The sequence below is a fragment of the Triturus cristatus genome, chromosome 8 (genome assembly GCF_964204655.1).
Source record: "Triturus cristatus chromosome 8, aTriCri1.1, whole genome shotgun sequence".
Lineage (NCBI taxonomy): Eukaryota > Metazoa > Chordata > Amphibia > Caudata > Salamandridae > Triturus > Triturus cristatus.
Window position 1 is genome coordinate 561,040,293 of NC_140591.1, and position 23,210 is coordinate 561,063,502.

Below are 23,210 nucleotides of genomic sequence, written 5' to 3' on the forward strand. Positions count from 1 at the left end.
AAGACTATTCAAGTCTCCTCAAATCAAAGACTAATTCATAGATATTACCATAGGAAAGATCTTCTGAGCCTAGCCTAAGGTCTGGCATCTTTCTCCTACAGTGACGTATAAACCACTTTTTAGACAGACATAAATTATAACATGGCCACATTAGAGTGTTCTTATTAGGATCTATTTGCAAATGCAGATCTTGACAACATGCACGTCTGGCACACCATTACCACTGTTCCTTATTTAAAACAAATCTCAAAATTCATTTTGTTTGATGTTTATATAAAATTAAACTCATAAACGTAATGTGTTAGATATTTGAATACTTAAATATAGGAAGCATCTTGCCCATATATGCCCTCTACACTGCAACAAACTATAGACAATAACATTTTGGGTGAATTTTAATGATTTCGTTTAAGGAAAGCCTGCCAAACGCTGCAAGAAGCAACATGTGCAGAAGCCCCTCAATTGACTTCATCGAAAGCTTGACTTACTAGACACTCTTAGACAGAATATATTAACAAAACAAGCTGAGGCTTGCTGTAGCCACGATCCCATTTGGATGCAGCCACGGCCCATATAGGGCGTGTTACCGGGGCGGTGATGTGGGGCGGAGGAGGGGCAGGGTGGGGGATTGAAAAATGTGGCATACGGCCGATTTTCGCTAAGTTACAAAAAAAAAAAAAGAATTTCGTTGCGCACGCTGCATCGCATTTGGCTGTTTGGATGGAGGGCAGTGGAGCGCAATAACTGTCCCAATGCATGTTTCGATGAACAGGGCCAGACTGGGAACGCAAACCAGCCCTGGCAATTAAGTGTGCCCGGCCGTAGGGGGGAGGGGAGCTGGTGGGAGACAATGCTGCTGCTTTTGGTGCACGGGCCGATTTTGCAGTACTGCTGCAAACCCTGCCCCCTGTACCTAAACCAGCCCCCACCAGTCCAAAACCGGCCCCCACCCTTCCCGCTCACCTGCAAAACGCCCGGTGCCCACGACAGCCAGTCCGGCCCTGTCGATGAATCATGGACAAGACAGTTTTGCATATAGTCTACACCATCTTACACCATCACAATGATTCCCATCACTAAAGAGGACTATCTACATTGTGTAACCCTATAAAGCCAAATAATACAGAACTGAATGCTCGTTGGTGAATTATCTCTGTTCACACTGTGATCTGAAGGTCATGCGTTGGAATCCCCACATTACAGACCCAGCCCTCCATCCTTCCAAGGTCAGTGAGTTCAAGATCATTAAAGTGTGTAATAGAGACATCAGTTGTATGCGGTGTCTAAAGAGAGCGGCAGTTCAGTATAAGCTTTGCATAAGAATGTATTGCATATGTAGAGGACGTACTCGTAAAGTATGAACCTAGCTAAGAAGTAACAGAGTGCTATATAAAAAAAATATTATTATGATGACTGTGGCTATTGTTGTACTTAAAACAATTGTGCATTGTTTTCTCAAATGAAATTCCCAAAAAGGTCCTTCCGTAAGTCTGGTGTTTGGTGGACCATCAGGTTGATTAAAGGCAAAAAAGGCTTTACTATTAAACAGATAGCTCTATTTCTGAAAAATGTCGAGCCCTTAGGAAGTGGAGAGCATTGTTTTTTGCGGGCCAATTTCATCCATTAATGCCAGCCACATTTCAATATGTGAAAAAGCATTGCGTCTTTAAAGGATCCCCTTGTTCGCCTGGAAACTCGCTCGTTCTGCCACTTTATTAAATTGACTCTCGTCTAAGTGCCTGCGCAGCTCAGCTCATGAATAATGAACTGGACTTTCCATGCACTCTCTCTTTATTTTAGATAGCTGCATTGCTGTTAGTCCTCGCCTTCTCACTGCATGTGTCTGGACGCTATTTTCTGTTTTTTTTCTTTTACTTTGTATGATTACTGCTAAAATTATTATTATTTTGTAACCACTGGATTTTTCAGAAATATGAAATCTATTAATACTCTACTGCTAAAGAAACTGGACCGTAGCAGATGAAAAGTATAAAAAATAAGAAAAGTCAAAGAGCAAGTTGGATGACTAAGAGCAAGTTTACAGGGGGGAAGTGCTTTTAATGTGTGTGTGGGTTTTAGCCTGAAGGATGGAACTTCAATTTGAGTTGAAAGCATATTCTCTGGCAGAGTGCAGCACATTCAGTGTGTTCTACCCAGGAGCGACCATCAGAACGTGTTTGCTTCAAAGAACAGTTGGTAACAATTACTTTTTAAAAGCACTGGATTACATACATAAAACATCTTTCGAAGGTGAGATACTGTATGGACTGACATAGAAGGACGAGTGCAACAACATAAATCTTTTAGTAGTCTTAACATAAATTAGAATCAACCTGTTCCCAGGAGGCATGTAAAGATTACTAGAGTTAAAAAATAGATCTATATTGAAATGTTATGAACTTTATTTTTCAGACGGGGGATAGACACGTTTATTTCCAAAAGAAAGACAGGGAGCAAAGGCATCTTAGCATTTTCAAATTTATTTCACCAAATCTTTCTTGATACTTTCACTGTTGCCAGGCGCTGCATTTCAGAGCAAAGAGACAGTAAAGCACCATAACGCAAATGCATGGATCTGTGCCTGAGGAATTATTTTTTGACACGTATTCTACTTTTATTGTCTTTTATTTTCTATTTTTTAGTGTTCTATGCCCCTACTGAACTTTTTAGAGTGTTTTGATTGAGTGAATGGGTAAAAGCAGGAAGCACTTCTGTGCAGTTTGTCTTGGTAGAAGGAGTGTCTAATTCAGGGTTGATTCAAGTCATAGGGGTAGATTATGATGTCAGTTGGAAAGGCTCCGAACGGCATTCGGTTTGTCTGAATCCAATTCGGAAGCCTTGGTTCCAACTGACATGTAACAGTTCCGATCGATTACGATAGTCTGAAACCATTTGGACTGTCTGACACGGTTCTGACTTGCGTCCGAATGGCATTCGGAGACACGAGTCATCGGAGCCGACTTGTACATCTCTACAGACCGCATTTCTGACCAAGATATTACGATATCGGATTCAGACAGCCTTTCCGAATTGGTCTGTCTGACACGGATCGGCTGTCAGAAACTGACTTTGGGGCCCCGTAGCAGGCCCCCCTTCACCCAGAGGCCTCTGGTTAGTGCCCAAGGGATCCCACTTTCCAACCATGTATAGTGTGACAGGCACCATGGGGTGCCCGGCACAAAGTGCAAGGTTTTCCGGAAACCACCCCTTTTTTCAATCGTAGCCTGTGTAGTCAGTCGGAACACAGGCTCCCATTGAAGTCAATAGGACCCCGAGAGAATGGTATTCAGAACCATTGTAATCGGTTGGTCGGTTGGACTCCTCGAACCCAAGTCAGTCGGAAACAATTCCCAAACCGATTTGGTCAGAATGCTATTCAACCGACATCATAATTGGCCCCTAAATTGAATTAAGATTGGTAAGCTGTGCAATCGCAGTGGGTCTGCTAGAAAGATTGCAAATCAGTAGTAATGGGGAGCCCTCTCTCTTATTCATGAAATCTTCCTACTAGGGCAGGGGTGTAGCTTTGGGGGTGTTTGCGGTGTTGCACAACTTGCACCCCTGTAATAAACATATTTTTGATAAATTGCTGGGTGCACTCTCTCTCTCTGATCCGAAAGTCCCCAAAAATGTTGGTTACATTTACAAAATCTTGTGTTTTCTCTAATTTAGTAATCCTACCCATCGGCATTCCTCTCGCTTTCCACTGCTCCTTAAGCCCCTCTCTTGTGCCCTCCTTGTTGTATCATGTATTTTAACATTAAATGCCAACGTGATTGTTGGAAAATCTAAAGCTCACACCCCACCCAATCTCACTGACCAAGCTATGCCCCTGACTAGGGGATAGGCAATTTGGTATTAGTTCCCTGACCCCCAGATGTTTCATACATGAAGTGATTGGTGTGCAGGAGAGGTGGGTGGTTGAATACAGCAAATACCTTTCCTACACATACATTTAATTGAGTAAAAGGACACCTTCAGCCTACACTGGAACTTGTGAATATCTCCCACTGGCGTAAAAAAACCTATGCCCCCACCCCCCCCCCCTGCAAGGTACACTGATTGGGCCCCCTGGAATAGGGCTATCCCTTTCCTATAGGGACATCTTAACATATATTATCTGAGACACTCATTATGAGAGGCCTCTGAATACCGATTTTGGGTGCAAACTGAAGTCTGCACTAAAAATGGTATTACAGGTAATGCAGTACATTTGTGTGCAGTATTAATTTATGCACACTTACCCTCGATTTGTCTGATAACAAATTCACTAGATCAGAAGTAGAGCTATTAGTTCCCAGAAAATGTCCCAGAGTTTGGGAATGGTATGCCTTAAAAGGTGCGGAGATACCAATTTTCAATGTTGTTCCATCATTCTATAAGGCAGAGCTTAAAATACATTCTATAGCTCACATTCTATCATTTGTATGATGTTGTAACATAGGCTGCCATAATGCAATTCTAGCTCCGTACTGTGTCATGCACAAATATCTTGCAATACTTTCTTCCGATATTTCCAGTCCTGCTCCATCAGCAATATTGTGATTTTTGGAGACCAACAAAACTTCCTTCAGAACACCTCTATTTTATCTTGCATCATATACACAAACTCCCAGAATGCATTGTACGCTGAATTGAGTTATGCACTAATATCTTGGTACTGGTCTTTACTAGCTCACATACTCTATGGACTCTTGCAAACTACCTCTTTTCTCACTTCAGTGCTGATATTGCAGTGATGTTATGCAGCACATAGATTCACTGCCTTATTAAAAACTGTCTCAAAGTCTTTGATTATGTTGTGGAAGCAAGTCTTTCCTTCTGGTAAGATAGTATATGGGGTCAGCACTAGTGTGGACCCTTCAGGATGAAATCCCAGGTGAATATATTAGTTATCACTCACCTTAATGAGTATTGAGATCCATATTGCAAATATTCAGCTCGTACTGGTTCAATACTTTTGCATTCAGAATTACCAACACTATAGTTATCTTTATTTTTGGAAACACAGAATTTTCAGTAACACCATTCTAAACTTGGGACAAGGTGCTTTGTGAAAGGTCCTACATTTTAGATGTTATTGTGAGAGCTCTGTGGGTGTGTCAGTACTGGCATAGCAGTGAGGACTGGAACACCGTGCAGGAGCTTGGTGCATCTATCTGGGATAGCACTTCAGGGAGTAGCTCAAGATAGAGGTGTATTGTGAGTGTTTTGACATAGGGACAGCAGAGCAGAGTGCAGTTCAGGATAAAGATGCACCGTGTGAGCCCTGCAGATGTCTCATTATATGGATAGTGGTGCATGATGTAGCTTAGAACAGGGATACATCATAAGAACTAGATAGTTGTCTGATCAGTCGGATGGCATTGCAGGGAGCAGATCAGGGTAGGATGTGGGAGGTGGTCTGGGGACAGTGATTACTTCACACATATGGGGGAGATCGATGGACAGGGGTTGATCAGCTCCACACCCAGGTGTCGTCTGTGGAGAGTGGTAGCTCCAAACATAGAGGGGTCTGTGGGCAGTAGCAGGTCTACACATGGGGTGACGGCAGTGTGTGGACTGTATTTGTCTCACATATGAAAGAGGTCTGTAGATGTTGCTAGGTCCACACAGTAGGCCTGTGGATAGTGCCAACTGTGCTTTACACACAGAGCTTTTGTGTGGACATGGGTAGAGCTTCTCTAAACCAACGCATAGACTGTGGACAGTGGTAACGCCATGCAGATGGAGAAGGTCAGGAATAGATCAGTTCAACAAACACGTGGTCTGTGGACTATGTTAGCTCAAAACATAAAGGGGGTCTGTAGGCTATGATAGCTCTACACAATGGGGTGGTAGTTTTTGGACACTACGTGCTTCACTTTATACACCGAAGTGGTGTGTGGACAGCGGTAGACCAACTTCGGACACCAGAAAGGTCTCTGGACAGTTGTAGCTCCATGAACAGGGAGAGGGTTCTGTTGATGGGAGTAGTCCAGCGCTACACTCAGGAGTGGCATGGTAACTCCACACTCATAGGGAAGGCTGTGAATGGGGTAGATCAGCACAGGGGTGGTCTGTGGACTTTCCTAGTTTCACATATATCAGCATAAAGGAGCTCTTTGAAATGTGGTAGCTCCACAAATAATGGGTGGTCTGTGGATAGTGCCAGCTGTGCTTTATAATTAGAGGTGGTTTGTGGACAGGGGTAGATTATCTCAACAAATAGGAGGTCTGTGGGTAGTGGTAGCACCACTCACAGGGGTAATCCTTGGATTTTCCTTGTTCCACACATAGACAGTGGTAGATCTACACGTTGGGGGTGCTGGGTTATGAGCAAAGATAGATAGGTAGCACACATCACTTAGTTGTTCACAAGTTTTATCAAAGTGTAACTTCAAATGAACCCTGCTGGGCTCCAGAGCTCTTCGATCACAACTCCTCCAGACTTCCTCAGGGTGAACTTGGTCTGTCAGGCTGCTGAAAGCTCATTCAAACACACATTTGGCAGGTGCCTATGCGGCCCGCACCAGGACTTTAAAGGCTGGAGCTCACCTGCACTACGTTGGCTTTGGGGTCCTGTATTGCAGCTTGCCCTTTCCCAAGCTGCCTCTTTTTATCACACTCTCTTTCACACAAACATACCTGTTGCTCTGTAATGTTTTTCTTCTACTGGTCTTTTTTCCTCTCTCACTGGTCAGTCATACTCTAAATTGTGCTGTGTTTATAAATCTAGATCCTGCTGCCTGTCTCACACACTAAGCTGTTTTTTATAACTTCTCTCTCACATTGGTCAGTCTTAGGTGTGACCGTAATCTCTTCTGCTCTTTTTTCTTCCACCTTCGTACTTCAACTTTCTCACCTCGGTCTCTCACTTTTCTCCTCTCTCAGCTTATTTTCTCATCTGTTTATCCATATCTTCTGTCTTTCTCCTGCCATTCTTTCTGTGGCTCTCTTCACTGGTGTGTCTTCGTCTCTCCAATCTCTTTCTTTCACTGAGCTGTCTCTTGCCTCATATCTGCATTGTTCTCTCCGATTTATCTTGCCCTGCTTGTTTTTCCCCTCTATTTCACTCTTTCCTCCACCCACCTATCTGCTCATGGACTGAGAAAGAGACACCTATTCACATGGCCTAAATATAATCTCAAAAGTTAATCGCAATTGTTGCAACTTTGTTCATTGCCTACGATGTACCACAGAGCAGGTGGCAGCTCGGCTGCAGCAGGTACTGTTAATGATTTGGTCTTGTATACTGCTTCTGCATAGATGAGTGGGGGACCTGTTGGACTTGGCCCTTTTTGCAGGGTCATCCCTAAACTTTTTGCCTTTCTCCTAGCCTTTTTTCTGACATGGTGTTGGTGGTTTTAGGACTCTGGGCACTTTAGCACTGCTGTTCAGTGTAAAGTGCGCATGCTCTCTGTGTTAAATTTCGTAAGATTGGTCTACACCTGTTTGGCCTATTTAATTTACCTGTCAGTCCCTTGTAAAGTGGTATTTCACATACCCAAGGCTGGTAAATTAAATGCTACTGGTAGGCTTACAGCACCACCCACCAAAGTAGCCTTGCAAACCTATCTCAGGCCTCTGCCATTGCAGGGCCTGTGTGCGCAGTGTTACTGCCACTGTGATGTGGCACCTAAAGTGTGTGATACCAAAGGGGATGATGGACGGAGCGTTTGAGCAAATCAAACACTCACCCCCAGTCAACCTAAAGTATGTGCCATGTCCATAACCCCCTTTAACTACATGACAGTCACCCCTAAGGTAGGCCCTAGCTAGCCCTATGGGCAGGGTGCATTGTAGGTAAAAGATAGGACATGTACCTTAAGTGTGTGATATGTTCTGGTAGTGACAAACAACCATTTTGGTTTCTCACTACTGTGGAGCTGCCCTCCTATAGGAATGCATTGGGGATTCCCTGATAAGTGTTTCAGTTGTAATTCCTGATATGAGAGGAGCAGCGGGGTCAAGTTTGGTATGTTTGAAATAGTAATAATAATGCTACGCAATGGTGTGTGCATATTTGTTATAACTATTATAGAAGTGTCACTTTTAGAAGTTGGCATTTCTGTGTGCTATGTGTCTGCCTGCCTGATGTGAATTGCATGTCTGGCTTTTGAGTGACAGGGGCTGGGAGGTGTGTGTGGCTCCAGAATGGGCAGGGTCAGTCAGCGCTAGGCTGAATGGGACATCTGCATTTGGAGTGGTGGGAGGAGAAGTCCCTGGTCCCTGAATAGGATTGTGCCTGCTCTAGTAAATGCTGGCTTTGCCCCCCTGTGGTGTGTCTGATGGCCGAGCCCCAATCTCCCAAAGAAGGGTGTGAGCACTGTAATCAGAGTGCTCCAGAACCAGTTCTAGTTGGTCCCCTCAAGCCCCTGTGCCAGCGCAGACAAAGTAGGAATAAGTGTATAAATGTAGGGGCTGTGACCCCCTGTTGGTGTGCTGTTCCTGACTTGCTGGGGGCTTGCTGCTGCTGGGGCCCAGGAAGAACTGCCATGGGGGCTTACCTCCCCGCTGGAGAGCCCTGTGTGCTTGCCTCCCTGGGCCCCGCTGTGCCCCTTGATCCCTAAATGCTTTTACTGTTGAGCAATGGCTCCTAGCGCCTCGTGAGTGCTTTGCTGTATTTTTCCTTTCCCAAGAGGAGCATTTTGGGCTTAAGCTTGCGAGACTGGGCGGCGTGGCATTTGGGAGGGAATCCCGATGTGGGGATTCCGCCGCATTTAAGCTACTGACGCAGGTACCTACCCCGCTGTTGTTGAGTGCTTTTGGCAGGAGCCTACCCGCGTTTTAAATTCCAGGAGTAGCGGGAGCCCACCCCGCATGCTGGTGCCTGCAGTGGTGTAGCAGGTGCCCACCCTGCGTCGGTGGGGTTTCTAGCGGGAGCCTACCACACATATTTACATGCCTTAGAGCGGGAGCCCACTTCGCATTTTGTGCATCGGGTTCATGGGAGCTCACCCCACACTTGTGAGGAGAGAGGAGCCGGAGCAGCGAAAACGGAAGTCAGACAACCACGCCTGACCGAAGGCGGGGCCTGCTGATGGGAAGAGAGCCTTGCGGGCTCCATTTCCGCCTCCCTCTGTGGTGGGGAAGCAGTCCAGAGCCTCGCAGGCTCCACGCCAAAGTCCTGTGTCCCAGAGGAGGGACTGGGCGAAGTTAGCAGAGGTCCCAAAGAGCAGGACCTGTCAAGACCCATTGACGGTGCCTGGGGATCTGCCCGTGCAGACCAGAGCAGTGAGGGAAGTCCCGCAGGCCTTCACAAGGAGACGGAGCCTCCAGGGAGAGTCCTCAGAACAGACGAAGTCTCCAAGTCTGCCCAGTGAGTGGGGGTTTCCCTTGGTGAAGGCAAGAGAGGTCCCAGTAGCGGGACCTGTCGGGGCACAATGTCGGTGCCCGGGGATTGTGGGCAGAGTCCTCCCCAGAGCCCCGGTGAGGGGGTCTCCATGTGAACTTGGTGAAGGTGGAGAGTGGGGCTTCGCTATACCTAGTTGTGGGTGCCTCCCCCCTGCCGATGGGCGCACCTAAAGAGCCGGCCTGATTTCCGTTGGGGCCATTTATTTTTTTTCCCCAGAGAAGGGCTCACAAGGCACAATGGTGCCAGTGCTTTTATACTCAGTTGCGCCACCATAGTGGGCAACTGCAATGATGAGGGCAGTTTGATTTAGAGAGCCCCAGAGCAAAGGCTGCAGAGGCGTAGCCAGGGCCTCTTGGTTTATTCAACGGTGCCCATAATTTATCCTTAGGGCCCCAGTGGGGGTCCAGAGGCACAGTGGTGCCCGTGTTTGCATTGCTGAGTCCAGCTGCCATGCGAGAGCGCAGGCAGCTGCAATGTTTGGGCACATTTGGGTATTTGAGTCCCAGTGGGGGACAGAGGGCACAGTGAGTGCCAGTGCCCATCTTATTTGCTGCCAGCTGCACCACAATTAGTGGCAGCTTCAACGTTTAGGCCAGTGCATTGTGCACTGTTCAATTATTGCTGCATTGGCAGCTGAGCCCTGACCTGGACATAGGGCATTGGAGCCCTAGAAAAGGCTGGTTGGCCTGGGGGTCATGTTAGGGTGTAATTGGGGTATACTGGGTTTTTGCTGGTGATGCTTATCCCTAATATGATTTATATGCCCTGATTTAAGTCTAATGTGATTTCTGCTTATGAGAGGATTGCATAATGTGTTTATGGTTATGAGGCCTATTGTGTAATGTGTTTATGCATAGGAGGTTTGGGCCTAATGTGTTTTATGCCTAATGTGATAATGCTGAGGTCATTAATGTACCAGTAGTTACTTGTTGTGTTTTACAGTTACTTACCTGTTCTGATGGTTCTGACCGTGGCCCGATTGGCCTGGTCCTGTATATAAGCCCCTGTGAATATTTCCTAGTGTCAGTTGGCACAGACTAAATGTGTGATTATGTTTCTAATGTGTTTATGACAATACAAAGGCTATTTTTAAAATAAACTTGTGTGGAGTTTCTTTTGTGGTGTGCATAGTGGGTTGCTGCTGTGTGTGTGTGTTGTGCAAACGCTTTACACATTGCCTCTGGGATAAGCCTCACTGCTCGTGCCAAGCTACCAAGGGGGTGAGCTGGGGTTATCTTCAGCATGTAACTCCCTTGCCCTGACTAGAGTGGTGGTTTCGGACTGGCTTTGGCGCAAGCCTTAGCCAACCAGAAATCCCATTTCTAACATGGTTGAGAAGCCTTATACCTGGGTTGAAAAGCCTGGGACCTGGGGGGTTGTGGGTCACTATGTTTTGCCTGTGACATCTCCCATGAAAATGATATGTGCAAGCAGGACGAATGGTAGATTCTTGGTATCATCCACCAAATGTTCTGTGTTCCAGGGCTGTGAAAATGAGGCACATGTGTGGTTGGTAGGATGTAAAATCCTTTGCGAAGTAACAATGAACATGGCCACACAAGGCATTCTGTACTAGGCACAACCCTGTCAACTGAACTATCTTTTATCATGTGACAGTGTGCAGTCCTTGTATTAGGGGTGATGTGATTCTTACATCTGAGATGTATTATTAGTTAGGCAACATTTTTTAGGACTCATTTGGAGAGCTATTGATGGGGTCGCTTCCATAAAAAGCATAAAATACATTAAAATAGTTCAGGTGATTGAGGTGAGTGTAAACCTATGTATGTCAATCGAAAGTCAAATATTAGTTGAACCAAAAAATTAATTAATTAATCTAAACGAGAGTTAGGTCAAAGTCTCAATTTTAGCTGTGACTTACCTTCCTCAATGGCAATGACATCAGTCTACTAAAAGGTAAACTGGTTAGTTTTGGCAATATCTGGCTCATTAACACTTGCTGTTGTAAGCAAAAAGGGTTTTCTCAGTGAAATTAAAGTGGCACATGTGCAATATCATCCACAAAAAATATAGCCAATAATGAACTAAAGATCTTCAAGAACATGACACTACAAGAGACTACAAAAGGGAAATGTATAATTGGGAGAAGGAAACAGGTGAGGTTAACCGAAAAGTGAAGAGACAATGAATAAACTCTGTTGTGATGACTTAAAACAAGTAAATCCAATAATAGAAGATAAGAGACAGAATTACGGTTGCAAAACATTAATATTTTACTGACACCTCGAAGGAGGTGGTAAACTATTTGTAAATGGGAAGGGGCCCACATTGGAGCCCTTCCCCTTTGACAATGTTAAAACAATATTTTTTAAGACCAGGCCGTGGCCCCACGGCCTATTGCCTATCCTTAAAGAATGAAACTTAAAAGTTTTTATATGTAGTCCATTTTCTTTTAGGGAAAACTGGCTGAATTAAAAAATAATTGCTTTGTTAAAAAGCAATTACAGACTTGGTAGTCTGCTGACCCCAGCAGGTCACCATGCCTGTGAGTGCTGTGACTCCTAGTGTGTAAGAAATTGCAACCAACCGCATTAGTATTCATGAGGTAGATCTATTTGCGACCCCATTAGGAATTGCTATTTAAAAAATAATTCTTTAGTACATTAGAAATTGTGATTTCCAAATTGTGATTCAGTAATAATCACAATTTGGATATCACAATTCCTAATTTTTAGTACATATGGCCCATAGTTCCAGAATGTGGTTGGATTGCATGAAATGGATCGATGTTTGGGTTATGTTTTTGTGCCATATTTAACCTGTTATTGTTTAACAATGTATTAACATGCATGATGGTGATTTGATCACTGGATTACTACAAATACCTGTAAGTGAATATGCTGTTTGTCAAATAGGTTATTAAAGATCTGGAGTTACTCTATATTGTTGTGGTACTAGTTTGCTTGAAGAATATTTTGGGGCCCTGAGTGATTTGCATGATAACCCCGCGTTTAGTGTTTGAGAAAAGTGTTGTTAACACAACATTATTGTATAAATGTTCTCTGTTCCCTTGTTTGTAGGGCCCTTTCCCTTATTAGTCTTTTCTGTGTTCCCTACAGAAACGTCATGGGAAATCCACACGGTGATGAAGGGACTGAAGATATGCTGGGACCTTAGGCCTGGCATTAAAACTAAGACTATTTGTGCATGGGATCATAGACAGTGTTGACAGAGGTCAAAGAGAGAATACGCAGATGAGCTCCTTACTTGAATTCAGTACATTAGGCAAAAAAACCCTTATCTGCATTAACTCCAGCAGGCAGTCAACATGGCAGCCCCTGAAAACAGCCCAACAAAATGAAGCAAACAGTCAAAATGGATGAAATCAAAACAAGGGGATGGGTTTAAAGGATACTGAGGGCGTAGGTGATGGAAAGTGGAAAGAGAGCCAGGCCAAAGAAAACTTTTCCCTATATACATAGTACAATGAAGGTTGATTCAGGTACTTTCTACCTTTTTTGTTATTTTTCCAAACGCTGTTAATCTGAATATGCCTAGGGTCCATAACTGACCCATATATTCAGCTAACACCATTGTAGCTGATTCTAAAATATGCATGGTGCACATTGTATTTTATTATACCAGATGAATAGACACTAGCAATAGGAGAAAGGGAAGCAGATGTGCCAGTTTTAATATGTGGCAAAATGACAACCAAAAGGCTGAAGAAATGATTCTTATTGACACATAGGATATTTTGTTCATAGGGAAAGAGAAGGAGGATAATATTCATGGATGGTGAATGTTGTACCAATTTGTTTGCCTATTCAGAGATGATGGGCCCGATTCACAGAACTAACTTAAGACAAAATCCTAAACTTACTACTTTTGGTATTCACAGAAGTTAGGATTTTGTCTTAAGTTTGTCTTAAGACAAACTTAAGACAGACTTAAGACAGACTTAAGACAAACTTAAGACAAACTTAAGACAGACTTAAGACAAACTTAAGACAGACTTAAGACAGACTTAAGACAGACTTAAGTTAGGATTTTGTCTTAAGTTTGTCTTAAGTCTGTCTTAAGTCTGTCTTAAGTTTGTCTTAAGTTTGTCTTAAGTTTGTCTTAAGTTTGTCTTAAGTCTGTCTTAAGTCTGTCTTAAGTCTGTCTTAAGTTTGTCTTAAGACAAACTTAAGACAAAATCCTAACTTCTGTGAATACCAAAAGTAGTAAGATTAGGATTTTGTCTTAAGTTAGTTCTGTGAATCGGCCCCGAAGTCTTTTGCATGACTTCAACATTCTGATTTTCAGTTATTCATGATTTATTTCTTTTATTTCAACATTGATAGCACAAAACATTATACTTCCACAAGTTTAGTACAGGAAATTCAATTTAGAGCAATTAAATAATAATAATACGTTTCTGTTCTGTACATTACAGCTGTTACTATGAAGCAATTTAATGATAATTCAATTTATCCACATTGGAATGATACAAGGTGGATTCAGCCTTGCCAAGATTTGAACTTGTGACCTGTAGAATCAGCTAATATTCTGTGGCAAGAATTTGACTTACTTAGCAATCCTGATGGTTAATGTTAGACCTGGCATCCTTGGCGTGGTTAACCCTGTCTTTTTGCTTCTGCCTCCTGTATTTTTTACTGTATGCTGGATTTCGTTTTTGCAGTTTTTTTTTTATATTCTGGCCACTTTACCACTGCTGATCAGTGCTAAAGTGCAAGTGCTACCTGTGTAAATTGTGATTGGGATTGATTGTTTATCCATGATTGGCATATCTGATTCACTAATAAGTCCCCAGTAAAGTGCACTGTATGTGCCCAGGGCTTGTAAATCAAAAGCTACTAGTGGGCCTGCAGCACTGATTGTGCCACCCACATGAGTAGCTCTGTAAATGTATCTCAGACCTGCGACTACAGTGTCTGCGCCCAGCTTTGAACTGCCATGTTGACCTAGCAAGTACACCCACTTGCCAGGCCCCTAACCTTCTCTTTTCCTACATGTAAGACACCCCCTAGGTGGGCCCAAGATACCCCCATGGACAGGGTGAAGTGTATGTGAAAGGTAGGACATGTACTGGTGTGTGTGCCATGTCCTGATAGTGACCTGCACCCAATTTAATTTTTCACTATTGAATGGCTAACTCTCCCATAGGATACCATGGGAGGTACTTTGGAACACCTTACAAGTATAACTTTCCATTGGGCAAGATAGAGAAATACAGTTTAGGCTCTCTGAACTCAGAATTCAATAACACATATTTTGGTAAGGATGGTTTTTAAATTGTGTGTTAGAAAATGCCACTTCTAAAAAGTAGGCATTTTCTTGTTTAACCATTCTGTGTGCCTCTGACTGTTTGTGGAATGACTGTCTGGTTTTGGAGTGACAGGGTCTGGGGATGTACATTTCACTGTAGACTGCCACTGGGAGGGTTGAGTTGTGCCTGGCCCTTTCAGGATGACTCAGAGCTGAGCTGAATAGACCTTGGCGGCATGTAGAGTAGTGGGAGGAGTTTTCCTTGCACCTGAATAGGGCACGTCTCCCTTGCACAATGCTGTCTCCACCCCCTGTGGTCATACTGCACCAGTGAAGAGAGAACTGGTTTGGACTGGGCTCAGAGACCCTTGTACAAAGAAGAACAAAGACAAAATGGGGTATAAGTAGTGGACTTTAAACTCCAGCACTTTAGATCACTTCTGGAATCAAGAGGAACCTTTGCCATGGAGAAGAGCTGCAGAGCTGTGAGGAGAAGTACTGCCCCTTTTACTGTGTGCACTGCTGTAAGGGGTTGGCCTGCAGCTGCTGCTTCTGCCAAGGAAAGGACAACAGATGCAATTTTGCTGTGAACCTGCTTGAAGGAGAATCTCCAAGGGCGTGTGCTGGCCTCCTGTTCTGAAGTCTCAGGGACACGAAGACTTCACCCCCAGCTCCCCTGAAAACTATTGCTGAGAGTTCTGACCTGCCAGGAGGGGTTGTACGATGGAACAATTACCACATGAACAACTACAGTCTAAACAAATACTTCTTAACCACTACTTAGTCTAAACCACTAAATTTTTACAACAACTAATTTTTACAACTACTATGCCTTTACCACGATTGCCTTTACCCCATTAATGTATCTATTTTACAGGTAAGTATAAAGCCATATATATATACACAAACACCTTTCTTTGAATCGAAGAAAGCCCGCACTCGAAGATCAGCTACCATTCATGCCTTCAAAAACCAGTTTGCACAGAATGTAATCCAATTGTTTTAATCTTTGAACAGCATTGTGGATGGCTGAAAATTCTATGAGACGCATTTTGGTTGATATAACAGACTTGGTCCATACAATCTTATTGCCATTTTACATGCTCTTTAAATGCTATTCAATAAAGTAAACAGACGAGATAGTTTACTTTCCTCGACAAAATTTGTTGAATCAATAAAGTTATTTCATTTGAATACAAGGTAACATGCAAATGTCCTTAATCATTCAATTGTTCACCACAAATGGTTCATATTATAATTAAAGGCACACGATATCTTGTGGCAATTTTTTAAAAAATATTGTCCGTTTAAACACACATGGCGCAGGAACAGTGCCATCTATCATTAACTCGATTCAAGCAGAGCGACGTTTACCAAACATAATTCGTGCTGTACATATATTAATCATCTTCAATACCATGCAGCATTTCCCGTTTCTTTGCAGTGCCTTATTCACTAAGAGCTGCAGTTCATACGAGTTGCTTGTTTTCTGTGTGAAAGTTGATGCGCTTTATGCCTATCAGCTGTTAGTGTCTAAATCTGCTTGGTCCAGACCTGGTAATATGATGTCGTTTGAGCAAGCTAAATCCTGTGGTATAATTAAATATTGAGGCAGTTTAACTGGATTTTGTGAGACAGATATTTGCAAGGAAAGAATCAAATATTGTTGGGCTGCCTGCCATGCCCATGCACCACTGGAGAGTTTGTGGCCACCTTGATCCCAGTGTAGTCATATTTAAAAGTATTACACTGGGCCTTCCTAATGATTAGCTAAGGGGGTCCACGATTCCTGACCTAGTCCAATCCCACCTACTGTGTCACTAAAACACTTGGCTGAGAGGTAAATTCTACAATGCCATTACTGTAAATCTTTTGCTGGCATTCAGTTATGTATCAATGAAAAAGCAGTATCTTGCTGCTGCCTTGGGTTGATCAGTAAAACGGGCAGCTAGAAGGCAGTGTGAGGGAATAGACTGAATGAGATCAGAAGGATTAGAAATCCTAATCCTCAGCAAAGTCAGGAAAAGATACCTACATATTAGAGAATACCCTTTTAAGAAGTGAGGCTTTTCATTACCAGATTACACCTGAAGTGAACAACTCTCCTTTGTTCCTGAGATACTTAGCAGGTGGTTCTAGGAATGAAAAGTTAATAGTGACTTTCTGTGATGGACACGCATGCTTCTATGTTTAAAGGTCAGCAATGCTCCAAATGATCGACACACAAAAAGACGTGTTTCTTAGAATTAACAGTCATCACCCCAAGAAAGTGATAATCTTGCTTTTTTTTACAAACCTACATGGTGTTCCCCAGATCCACACTTTGTTAAAGTCCCTCCTCATTCAGCAATTGAATCAAGGTTGAACTGTTTATTCATTGCAGCTGGCATGGATAAAAAAACCTAAATAGCATAGATACTGGAGCTGCTTTGGTTTATTTTTTCTGGGGACCTTTGTTTAACTCAGAAACAGGTACCTGTCGGAAGGATGTGGCTTAACGGCTAGAGCAGCCGACATTGAAGCTAGTTCGAGTCTGGCAGTAGGCTCAAACATCCTGTGATTCTGGACAAATCACTTAACCCCTTCGCTGCGGCGTGAATTTTGCCGCAGCGCTGGGGGGGTGAGGGGTGAGCGCGGCGCCACCATGCTCATGACGGAACCACGCCGTCATGAGTCACGGGCGAGCTGTGCTCATGACGGTGTGGTTCTGTCACGACTCCGCCCACTCTCTATTTCGCCCGCACAGGCGGGGAATTAGAGCCGCGTGGGAGGAGCGGCCGCCAACGGCCGCAGCATGACGGGACCACGCCGTCATGAGCACACGCCGCCCGTGGCTCATGACGGCGTGGTTCCGTCATGAGCGCACAAGGGGTTAATCTCCCCGTACCTAGAAATTAATGTGTCCCTCTGTAATGCAACTGGTGCTCATGTAAAGCCTCTGATACCTTTGGGTCGAGTTTGCCCTATATAAAACAGTACCAAAAAAAATATTGGGCCGGAGGCCCCACAAAAACTTGTAACATTACTTTCTAACAAAAGGTTTTTGATTCCTGCTGCACTATGGACTCTGAAGAAATGCCTCCATCAGATTGCATCTGTAAATCAATATACTGTGTTCACCCTGACCTTAGATGTCATTCCTTGACTGCTCCTACTGGTACAGATTCTCGAATGGAAACTCCTCCATGAAAATATTCAAAGGAGGATGCAGTATACATCTTGGTACCCACTTGGGAGAAGATGGGATTTTCATACAACCATTCTTGAGGAAACCTAGATTAAGTCATGCAAAGGCAAATTGGAGGCGATACTGATATGAGGGTCCAGTTGATCCTTTTGCTTGTATATTACATGAAGTGATAGATAAAATTCACCATCCCGTTACATCTAAATCTTCTAACAAGGTAGGGGATCTATACATAGTTTGAGTTCAGCAATCAAATAATAAATCGGACACCCTGTGTCCTGTGTGAACAGTATTACAAATGCACAACTGTGGCTTTGTTTGAAGGGAACTTGGCTTCTTGAGGAGATGCAGCCAAATTAAAATGGAGGAACTGAAGCAAACATTGAAGCAAACTTTATTAGTGATCTGGTTATGTACATGAAGGGCACAAAAATGCATGTAGTTTCCCTGATATTTATTTATTATGTCACTTTACTTTGAAGGGCCTATTTCACCTACAGTCATTACGTAAATCAGGAAGTCCACCCCTCCTGTTCACCAAAAGCAGTGTAATTTATATATAATTGTGCATAGTGGTTTCGTTAATCATAGATCAAGGAAGAGGTAGTAAGGGACAAGCTAGGTGTGGGGCTCTGTTCATAAAAACTAGTTATGACTATGGGCCAATAGCATATATTTTTGGGAAAGCACCATTTAAGATGTTTTGTTTTGCTGTTGAAATATGTGTGGTGTGCATTAGTGTTAAAAATACTGTGTGGTCCATTATGTAAGCCTAAATATGGCGGTGAATGTTTTTGTGCCACTGCATTCATACTGGGGACATTTTCCCTGGTGGTCTGAATAGTGAGACCCCTCAGGGATGCCTTTCGGAGGGGGTGCATGGGGTACTGTTGAATCTCAGTTTGTACATCCAGCAATGGGGTGGGTATTCCACATATCAAAGGCAAACACAAAGTGTCCAGTGGTCAGGCCACTGTTCTGAATGTAAGCAAAGGTGTGTAAGGCGATGGCATTTGGAGGGAACAAAGGTCCCCGTAGGAATGGATATTAGTTCCTGAATAAGTCTATTTCTTTCAATTGGATGGGTTCATTGCACAACAGAGCTTTTGAGTTTCTACCATATATAACTCTGGGCAGGAGCCAAGGCTGCTGCTCCTATTGCCCTTAGTAGGAACACTGACTTAAAAGAGAACATTAGTACATTTATAGTAATCATTCCACTCCTGTTGACTTTCCTCTAATAGGGTGCACTGCATACTTCTGTACTCCTGTTATAAACCAACCCTGGATGATTAAATGTTTTGCATTAACAGCAGCCGCGGCTGGTGCAGGTAAGAGCGGTGAGGCAGGAGGGTGGGGTGGGGGTGGGAGTCGGCAGACGAAAACGAGGCAAAATAAAATTTTAAAAAAGAAAACCACTTAACTTGCACTTGTCGCATCACCGACTGCGATGCGGCGAGCGCCAGGTAAGTGTTTTTCTTTTTTAAAATTTTACCTCGTCTTTGTCTGTCGACTCCCCACCAGCCTGCCCCCCCCCCGCCCCACCGCTCTTACCTGCACCAGCCACCGCTGATTAACAGACCCACTTGTAGAAAGAGTCAACTCTCCTCTATTTTGGATAAGTGGTTACCAGTGGTCCACCTCCATTATTTTAACAATATCAATATGTTGTTGATAAATTATGGAATAAATGGCAATTATTTTCTCAAAAAGGAGAAGGTGGGATAATTGTTACGGGTAGTTCAGTTATCAAAAGATGCTAAAGACCCTCCATAGATTCAATTTGTCTGACTCTAAGAAAGAAGTAGAATAATTGTATGGTGGACAGTGAGACAGTAAATGGAAAGATACACTGTCATTTAAGGAGCAATGAGGTTATTTCTTTCAAAATAGTAAGAAGCACAATGTCTGTGACCACCTACTTGTCCTGAAACTAGGTTCTGGGTGACTTGTTGTTACTGTTCCATTTACAATTGCATCATCCTCTTTAGATTGTCTCCCGAAGGACCACAAAAATTATACTTTAGCTGATCATGTTGTATGGGAAACCCTAATATTGAAAGCCTCAGTGTTTACTTTAAAGAAATTGAGGGCCAAATTGCCTCTTAGGAGTTGCTTAGTAAAGAGTTTGCCGAATATCACAGCTTCCTAGCTTTGCTTGTGCTACTTGCCTTTCTTTGGCCACCCTACACTTCCTGTCTTTTCATCTCACTCTTGCAAGTTCTATTTCATCTCTGCCTCCTCCCTCTGAAAAAGTATTCAAATCTTAGTCTTCTTTCTGTCTCTCTTTTCTACCATTCTCTTACTTGCTCTAAGTCAAAGTCTGATAACGAAAAATAAGTCCTGGTTCCCACAAAAGAATTTTGGATGCCCATCATCTGTACAAATTAAGCACCGGATTGTCCATGTTTGGTCAAACGATAAGTTGAACGCATGAAAGTTCAGCTTTGAGAAATCACAGCTGCAGCCAAGCATTGGTGTGGGATGCTTTGGCTCCAGCACCATCAGACACGCACATAAGGGACTTAAAGAGTTTGGCTGATGGGATACTCTGTTAGCACTTGTCTGCTGTATTACAAGTGCCATAGGCTATAATGGATAGGACATGAGCTATTTTTGTGATGAAGCATTGAGTCCTCCAAATGCGAAATAATGCCCAACATCTTTGAATAATGCTGACTGTCATCCATCCAGTACTGTGTACATAGACACCTTCTCAGGTGTAGCCATCATTTTCCAGACACAAGCAATCCTATTGGTTGTGGCCTCACATGGACATTTGCAATTTCTCAAAAACTTATGTCAGAGGTATTGATCATGATTGTTTTGAAGCAGTGGTGTAACAAAGGCCCCAGCAGTGCGGGGGCTCCAAGCGCTCCCCTCAGCACAGTACCGTGGCTTGAGAGCTCCTGAGTGAGTCTGTAGGGCGGCCCTCCATGTACTTTGCAGGAGGTGGGCTCAAGATTCATTACACCAGTGTTTTGAAGCTGAAGGAGTATATTCAGCTTGACACAGAAGCTGATTCTATCAACGCCAGTTGCACCAGTTCACTAGTTATCGAGATAGATAAAAGAAACTGAGGAAAAGAGATTATGATTAACATAATGTTGCTCAGCATTGCTTTTTTTGTTGAGTTTTATATAGCGCTAACTAGACTCAGAGGTATCAGAGTGCTTTACATGAGAAGCAGTTACGTTACGTACGGAAGCATTCATTTTTGCTATGCACAGAGAGATTAAGCTATTTGCCCAGAATAACAGAATGTTGAGCGTCCCTGCCGAGACTCGAACCCAGTTTCCCAGCTCTGAGGTCGACTGCCCTTGCCGTTAGGCCACATTCTATCCCCTTGCTTTCTTTTATTTACTTCAGACCTTATAGTCTTGATTTGCTATTGTGTCTGTCAAAGACAGTCCATGCGCATGCACAATGTTCTGATGATAAGCAATTTTACAGAGGAATTTGGCACTGTTGCTGGACAATTTCAAAATGGCTTTTACACCAATTACCAGTTAAAAAACGATTTTCACCATAACTGACTAGCGCACAGCCCTCATTTTCTACCACTCAATGTGTAAAAATATCGGTTGAAGACGAGTAGTTGCTATCAATAGTGAAACAGGTGCAATTGAACAGGGGCCTAGCGGAGGGAGCGGCCTCTTCACCCCAACAAGTAACTGCTTTTTACTACAAAACCAGAATATGGGGCACAATTTTCTTGCTATTTACTAGGACACTGGGGGCCTATATATGACCCGGTTTGTGTCGCTCTTGCACCACGCAACATGGTGCAAGAGTGACGCAAACCTTAAGTTAGATTTTTGAAGCCCAGCAAAGTAACTTTGCGTGTTTTTGAGTGACTCCAAAAATTATGAGTAACGCAATGCAGTCCAATCACTCTGTTGCGTTACTCTGCCGTGGGTAGGCGTTCCATTGGCGTTGCGTGGGTGTTCCTTCTCAACTCCCATAGTTTTTGATGCATTCCCAGATTTAAATGGCCTGGGAATGTGCTAAAAAGATATGCCTCCCCAGTGGAGGCATAATGAGGAGAAATGTATTTATTTCTCCTCGATACTTTCTCTTTCTATGTGTGCTGCATTCCGCAGTTCACATAGAAAAAGAAAAAAAGTCTCTCAGGATTGTTTTTGTGCAGGAAGGTGTTCCTTACTGCACACAAACCATCCTGCCTATAACACAGACACCCTTGCACCAAGGTAACATGCTGCGCTGCGCTGCCCTGCGCCACAAACTTCATAAATATGGCCCAGGGAGCCTTTGGTACATCACTGGTTCAGGATTGGTGTTGAGCTGTGTGTTATAAGTGCAAAAGTGCCCAGCTAGCACAAATACTCTTTGCCTTGCATTGATTTGAATTCTGCGATCTAGCACCCGCCTATAGCACCACCTAACTCACTTTTTCCTGTACTGCTTGTTGAACACAACTTTAAGCACGTGGTCTGGCATTTATGCGAAAATTAAATGAAATGTTGTGATGCTGAAATTAACACAAACTCAGATATACAAACTGACGTTCCACTTCTACTCAGGGCTGATTATTTTACTAAGCAGACGCTGGCAGTGACTTCAGACTGCAGGATTGCTTTGTGAATATGTTCTTGTTTAGATTGCATTCATGTTTCACAGAAGTGCTGGAAGATGTTCGTCTTTGTGAGCAGAGTTGTCGCTTTTCAAACGAGAGGTTCTTGCAGGCCCTGGTAGCCACTGTGAAAGAAGGGGCTGAAACACAAAACAAAAGGCTGAAAGGCGAGGCCTCTCCGGCTACAGTCACTCCATTTATTAGGCTTCTACGCAGCAGCACAACCTCTTCAGTGCCATTGGCTCTATTATATTATTGACGATCACGCCAATCACGACGCCTACGACGTCGCAGGATTACAGAAGCCAATTCATGTGACAAGTGACAGACTGTATGGAACGGTGCATAGCGCTGGATGTGACAATTCATAACATTCACTCAGCAAACAGTGCAGAGGCGGGGTGAGGGGCATAACAAGGCCCTTGGAGGAATTTAATTTTCGTGATTTATCTGGGGATTTTTCAGCCTCGACTCATTTTTAGTATTAATAAGGAACTTCTAAACCCTTTAAAAGGGGCTCAAATGTTGCAATCAATTTATAGAGCACGCCAGCAATGAAAAATTAATTATTAAACAACCGCCGCAGGAAGACATCAGTGGCCTTGTCTCCCACGCGCGAGATTGATGCGATGTCACATTTTCAAACCGGGGTTCGTGGCGCCTAGATTTAAACCCTGGAAGGGCAACGCTCGGCATGTCACGGCATAAGTCAATTTTTAATTTAATTTTTTATTAAATGTTAGACGGAATAAATTTCTCCGGGCCCGGCTCACTCCTGCCTAATAAATGAACTGGCACTCTTTCAAACGTAACGAATGGTCACGGCGCCTCAAGGGCATCGAAAACCCTGAAATACCAGA